Here is a 7,765-nt window from a genome sequence, read left to right on the forward strand (position 1 = left end):
AATAGTTTGCAGCTTATTTAAAGGGAGATGTGAAATTTTGTATGAATGTACAGCTACCTGACAATAATAGTAAATATAAAATATTAAAATGTAAAAACATTTATAACATTTTAAAAGCTGATGTATAATTTGTAAAACTGGACCACATTAAAGCTATACACTCTATTTGTATACTGTATTTAACAAATATCTACATATTTTATCCAATTTTAAATAAAGTTTTAATGTGATTTTTAGTGAAAAACATCAGTATGCTGGCTGTCTCAGTGTGGTGTGGGGTGGACACACACTCATTTATACAACAATGAGGAAAAGGTTTTCAAATCAAACCAAAAAGTGTTTAAAACTTTTTAAAGTTTTAGGTTTCTTATGAAATTGTACAATATTTTTTTGCTGATTAAAGTAATGCATTGTCTCCTGAAATATCAAATGGCAATTGAACTGTTCTTGCTTGCAGTTATTAGATTAGGGCAGGTTTGGCTTGCTGTGCAAGGGCTAGTCTGAATGCATAGATCTGCAGTTCTGCAAGATGCAAAACACATTTACTGCTTTACAAGCAGGATGAAATAGTGTGACTCAGTGGGTGGAATAAACACTCAAGAAAATTAGCAGCATGTCTGGCGGAGCAGCACGGTCTGTACAGTGGGGTGGGTGGAATAAACACTCAGGGAAATGAGCAGCACGGTCTGCACAGTGGGGTGGGTGGAATAAACACTCAGGGAAATGAGCAGCACGGTCTGTACAGTGGGGTGGGTGGAATAAACACTCAGGGAAATGAGCAGCACGGTCTGTACAGTGGGGTGGGTGGAATAAACACTCAGGGAAGTGAGCAGCATGTTGGGGGAGCACCCAGGTGTCTGAGTGACAGGAGCAACTGCTCTGACCTTCGTGGCTTCTGTGAGATGAATATGTTAATTAGTTCCTGGGCCTGTACTGCATGTCCTACACATGTTTATATGTGTAAGTCTGCAGTTCTTTTTCAATTTTCACCATTGGAATGAATATGTTTTTGTAAACCCCCTTGAAAGTATCATCTGAATTTCTACACAAACAAAATTATTGTAATAATTATAATTATCAGTAGTTGTCATTATTAGTTGTAGTGGGTAAGAATAATTTCCATATACTCATAAAATAACGATTACCATTGCAAATGCTTTGGGTTTTTTGTTATTGTTTGGTTGCTATGACACTGGGGGGTGTTTGACTAGCTGTCATGGCTGTGTTTCAGGATTGTGGGAAGCACACACCCACACTGACTCAAACGCCATGAACCTCCTGCCCATAGCTGTGGGCCAGGATGTGTGTGTAACTGTGGGCCAGGATGTGTGTGTAGCTGTGGGCCAGGATGTGTGTGTAGCTGTGGGCCAGGATGTGTGTGTAGCTGTGAGCCAGGGTGTGTGTGTAGCTGTGGGCCAGGATGTGTGTGTAGCTGTGGGCCAGGATGTGTGTGTAGCTGTGGGCCAGGATGTGTGTGTAGCTGTGAGCCAGGATGTGTGTGGGTTTGAATGCACTGATGCCACCGGAGTACTGCACTTATAAATGTCAGACAAACGTCAATTTCTCTTCAATACTGCACTCCGTTTGACTCTAAATAATGTCACTGGCTCTTTAGAACCCACCAGCTCTCCTTAGGTTCCCCCAGGGAGTGTGAGAATATTAAGACTTTCTGTCACTGTTTGCTGCACCCTTCACTCCACACAGGGGACTGAAGAAAATAAACATTTTTCACAACACTTTCACACTTTAACTCGTCAACACTTCACACACAGTCTTTCTGTCACTCCAGTCTGCAACATACATACCTAGACTGAACAATACTTTTGAAATAGTTTGTATTTACATTGTAAATGAGTCCAAAAATAATATTTAGTTTATTATTATTATTGTTGTTGTTGTTGTTGTTGTTAAGAATAATAATAATGATAATGATAATAATAATGATAATAGCAGTAGTAGCACCAGTAACAGTTGTACTACAGATTTAAAAAAAAAAATACATCGGATGAATCCGTCCAATAATAATACACGTTGGAATAGTCAATATAAAAATCTGTTAAGGTAAGTTAAGGCAATATTAGCGATATTTTCTCTTACTCTATAAAACCTCGAATTTGCCGAAATTTCCGATTAAAATAAAAATTAATGAATGCACATTAATAAAATGAATGTGCTCAACGGAAATGGCCAAATGGTTATCGATTACTCATGACGTGAATTAATGCGTGCGCCAGGGTTCGAACTTGTGGTTTGCTACAGATAGAACGCAGTGTGTGTCTGTTTGTTTCACAGCAGTAACGCTATATGGACTGAGAAATTCATGTGATTCAAAATGATGACTGAACAGTCATTTGGAAACTAATTGTAACAGTACCGGCGGTTTGTCGGTCAGAAAAAAGTGTGCTCGTCTTCAAAAAACGACTCGTGGCCAAGGTGTTGCCCGTTGACTAACGCGCGCTGTAGGCGAACCCCTGACTGAGTGGGCTCGAGCTCTATTTATGCGCTGTGCACGCACCCGCGTGCTCTCAGTCGTGGAACGGATCATTTGAACGACGTTCCTTTTTTTGCATTTTTATATTGAGATAAATGAGATAAACCAGGATACTATCTTTGTATAAATTATATTGTTTGTAATTATTATGGCTCTAACGAAAAAATGCAGACTTACAGTAGCCTAATTCATAACATCAACGCAATATAGGCTATGACGATCCTTTAAAAGGAACACAAATAGTTTCATCTAGCCTATTCATGTATCAACTGCGCGCGGGTTTACGTGTTAGTTTACAGGTTTATATAAAGTTATGATAAATATTCAGATAATTATGAAATCAGATATAATTTTTCAGTTAATATTTTTATTAATATGTCTCCTGTGCGACAATAATCACTGGCAAACGATAGCGTTTTCTATGCGTTTTATTTGCAGCGGAATGCTGCTGGTCGTTTCTGCGAACATCGCTTTATTTTGTGTTGTAATTTTTCCACGGAAGCGAACTATATTTCCTATAATTATTAGTTCACGTGCTTATTTGCTTCGTTTTGAATAATGAAAGCGGGAGAAAGTCTGTCCGCGGCTGAAACCTTGAAGCTGACCGAAGATCGTCTTCAGTAGTGTAGTGGACGGGTTTCTGACTCGGCTAAGTTTCGAAAAAAATGCTTAAATAAATAAAATAAAACTTAAAAACAGTAATATTTCATGTTACAATTTTACTGTTTGGTTCTCAGGCTAGATATTTTGCTTTTAGCGTTTTGCTACATAAATTTGCACTTGACCATATATCACAATATTGATGCATTCAGTTTCAACATATAGGCTAGACCTATCACACGAAATAATTTATATTTCAAATGTTAATCAGTTGTTACATTATTTTCCTTGATTAGTTTATTTATCTTTATATAAACTGTCACTTGGGTTTACGTGGCTTTCGGTTTACTCCTGTAATAGTTTTTTTTTTTTTTTAAATTAACGTTAATACAACATTTAGCGATTAATATTGAAACTTTGAGGGTTTGGGTGATAATATTAGCTACCGCCGTAGAGGGGAATTTTGCCTACTACACGAAACCGTTATTTCACAACCTACTCATTTTCGATTGGAAAGGTTAACAGAAAGATTAGACGTTTTTAGGTCGTAAACACGCAAGCAGTTTCTAGTTGTTTTGCGAAAACAACTGAAGTGCACAATTTAAAGGTCTCTATCCTAATCTGAAAAAATGGCATAAAGATTAAACTGATGCAGGCTATAGTTGTATAGGCTAATTGTTTTTTTTTTTTTTGAGGCTGAAGAATCCTAATACTTTAATGACCTGTAAGTAGTAAACTACCTGATATATTTTCAGGAAGCCCCTGATTTTGTGGATGTGTTTGTTTTGAGCCTGCTAGCCTTTTGAACAATAGCGAAGGACCAATATTGCTAATATAATATTTTAACATGATTAAAGTACTTCTTTTCTGCCATTCATCTATGGTACTAGATTTAAATAAATTAAATTCCAAAATTATTGTAAATGTTACACCTATTGCCTCCAGTCAATAGGAACTGTGATTTCACAAATGCAAAATATCTGTAATAAAATTTACATAATTACATTGCATTTTTTATATATATATATATTTTTAAAAAAATCTCATCCCTGAAAGATTTCTGTATGAGAAAACAAACTCTCCTGAAACTCCTCCATCCAGATTGGTGTAAGTATGTAAGTGTGTGTGTAATTGTTAGTGTATAAGTGTGCGAGTGTGTATGTGTAAGTGTGTTTAGAAGTGTATAAGTGTGTATAAGTGTGTGTGTGTGTGTGTAAAGTGTGTGTAAGTGTATAAGTCATTGGTCTCTCTCTCTCACTCTCTCTCTCTCTCTCTCTCTGTCTCATTTGAATGGCGATGTTGGCGGCCCATGATGGCAGGGCGAGGGATGATGTCATGACAGTAGGTGACAGGGGAGTGTTCTCACCTGATGATTGATGTCCTGCTTTTCTGAGCCCATCCCATCTGACCCCTGATCACATTTGCTATCCCTGCTTACACACCCACTGAAGTTGTGTAAAGGGGTGGGTGTCAGGTGCGTTTTTTTCTTTGCCCTTTATAAATGGCCTTCCTTAAGTGGCCTCCATCTGTTCAGCTGCTGAGCTGCTAAAGCACCATGTGCTTTCACTCTGAGGATAAAGTGTAGTGCACATGCTCTCTGTGTCCTTTTGCTCAGGTGTCAGAAAGAGCCAATCTATCGCCACCCAGTCCCCAATATTTCACATCTCTTTGACTCAATGTCTATACACCTGTATTCTCTCTATAAAAAGAAAATTCGCAAAATAATATAAGAAATTGAAAGATAGTATTAAAGGTTAGTTTTACACGAAATGGCTAAAACAAAAGTTAACAAAAGTTTTGACTTTTTTAAAGCATATTTGTGTGCTTTCTTAATTGTGCTCATTTAATTTTTTTATTCTATTGTTTTTATTATCGAACACTGTGCTTCATGATTCCTGTTTATATTTATGTCATTGTGCATTTAAAGTTAAAGTAGCATTTAAAGTACCAGTTTTGTGAAAGAAGGTGTGCACGTGTTTATCAATATGAATTGAATTCTGGAAATATAGGTTTGGATTTTTTGTGCAACCAGGTTACATTTTTAATTAAAATATGTTATTCAGCAGTCTGGTGAATGCTTATATGATGTAATGGAAATAATCCTTAAATCAATAATTTGATAAAAGTTAAATATTCTCAGTACACTTCTTATTACAGTGGATTGTAGCAGTACTGTTTTACTCATATTGAGTGTAAAATGGATTTTGAGTTTAAAGTAAAACAAGTGAGTATAATATATCTGTAGGCCTGTGTTTCTGTCCTTTGTTTTGTAACGTCAGTCCGTGAAACACTCCGCTTCCTGAAGGATGAATCGGTCATTACTCAGTGTTCAGAGCATATTTTTACTGCAGATAATCCGGCAGGTTCCTGCGAATAGCTCTGAGCTTGAGTCTCGATTTGTCTGTGGTTTCTTATGATGTGAGGCATGGTACCAGTAAAATGAGAGGGTTGTTTTTGGTCATTTCCTGTTCCCGTCCCTCCCTATCTCAGGATGTCAGCGTCACAGTTCCTGCATGTCCAGTATTCTCTTTCTCTTACGTGTCAGTTTAACCCCTCTCTTTAACCCGCTTGTGCAGAAATAAAGAGCAGAATAAACTAAAATACATAAATGCTGTTCTGATCTACAGTCATACCGATGACTTCATGGTAGCTGCTACACTTTCAAAATAAGGCTGTCGTCCTATTGGAGAGAAATCATTAATCTGCTCTGATCAATGAGCTGACTGGCTGATAGAGTGTCTGTGTCATAAATAATTCATGACACTCAGTCTGTCACCAGTAAATGTCCTCATAACGGATTGTTTCTGTCGCGTGAGCGATGTTTTTTAACAGTCCGTTTGTTCTAAAAGCAGCTGAGAGCTTGCAGGAGCCCTTTTCCTTCCCGCCCCTCAGGTTAGACTCCTGATTAATGCTCTGAGCCGTGTGTTAAAACCTGCAGAAACACTCCCAACACAGCCTCCCCGTCGGCTCCATCAGGTGACCTGGTCCAGGAGCTCTGTTTCACTGAACACGCAGAAAATACATGTGTTCAAATTATCTATGCGTGCATGGACTTCATCTAACAATTAATATTTCCAGTGTAATGAACTTTAGAATTATTTTGACTCTTATATGGTTTTTGTTGTTGGTGTTCTTGCTCAAAATGGCAGCTGGATAAGCAGCTCACTCTAGTGCAGACCGTTTGATATGTGCTCATACGTGCTCACACTCGATAGCACACGCCTGCATGCATGCTCACACTCGATAGCACAAGCCTGTATGCATGCTCATACTCGATAGCACATGCCTGCATGCATGCTCACACTCGATAGCACATGCCTGCATGCATGCTCACACTCGATAGCACACGCCTGCACACACTCGATAGCACATGCCTGTATACGTGCTCACACTCGATAGCACACGCCTGCATGCATGCTCACACTCGATAGCACACGCCTGCACACACTCGATAGCACATGCCTGCATACGTGCTAGCACTCGATAGCACACGCCTGCATGCATGCTCATACTCGATAGCACACGCCTGCATACGTGCTAGCACTCGATAGCACATGCCTGTATACGTGCTCACACTCGATAGCACACGCCTGCATGCATGCTCACACTCGATAGCACTTGCCTGTATACGTGCTCACACTCGATAGCACACGCCTGCATACATGCTCACACTCCATAGCACATGCCTGCATGCATGCTCACACTTGATAGCACACGCCTGTATACGTGCTCACACTCGATAGCACACGCCTGTATACGTGCTCACACTCGATAGCACATGCCTGTATACGTGCTCACACTCGATAGCACATGCCTGTATACGTGCTCACACTCGATAGCAGATGCCTGTATACGTGCTCACACTGTATATGTATGTGTGTGCTCAAAAGCAGAATTTTAGATTCTGAATACTGGTGTTTGTTAAAAGTTAGCAAACTGTGGGACCTTTAATGGTATGTAAAGCAATAAACTGTTTTCAAAACATATCTGACTCAAAAAAATGCACAGCACTCATTCTGTTCCTCCCCCTCTTGTCTTCAGTGAAAAAAAATGCAGGATGTTGTGCAACTGTTGTCCAGAGAACAAAAAGATCCATAAAGAGTACCTTTGTGTTATATTCTCATTCTGCATTTCACACAAACCAATGATAGAAAGCACATGAAACTGGATGGGAAAAATTACTGTCTGCAAAGAACATAACTCGTTAAATAGGTGGATATTCAGTTAGATATGTGGAAGTTCTAGGTAAAAGTTCTGTTAGAGGTTCTGTTTGATCGACAGGAGTTCTGTTCATCAGCTAGAAGCTCTGTTCAATATGTGGAAGTTGTATTACAGGTTCTGTTTGATAGATAGACTGTTTGTTGGGTTGAAGCTCTGTTTGTTTGGTAGAAGTTCTGTTCGATATGTAGTTCTGTTTGATCAGTAGAGGATGTGTTTGGTAGGTAAAAGTTCTATTTGATAGGCAGAGGTTGGTAAAGTAAGTAAAGACTCTATAGAGCGGCTCAGTCAGTAAAGACTCTATAAAGCAGCTCAGTCAGTCAGTAAAGTCTCCATAGAGCAGCTCAGTCAGTAAAGACTTTATAGAGCGGCTCAGTCAGTAAAGACTCTATAGAGCAGCTCAGTCAGTAAAGACTTTATAGAGCAGCTCAGTAATTAAAGACTCTATAGAGCAGC

This window comes from Anguilla anguilla, chromosome 2 (assembly GCF_013347855.1).
Source record: "Anguilla anguilla isolate fAngAng1 chromosome 2, fAngAng1.pri, whole genome shotgun sequence".
Lineage (NCBI taxonomy): Eukaryota > Metazoa > Chordata > Actinopteri > Anguilliformes > Anguillidae > Anguilla > Anguilla anguilla.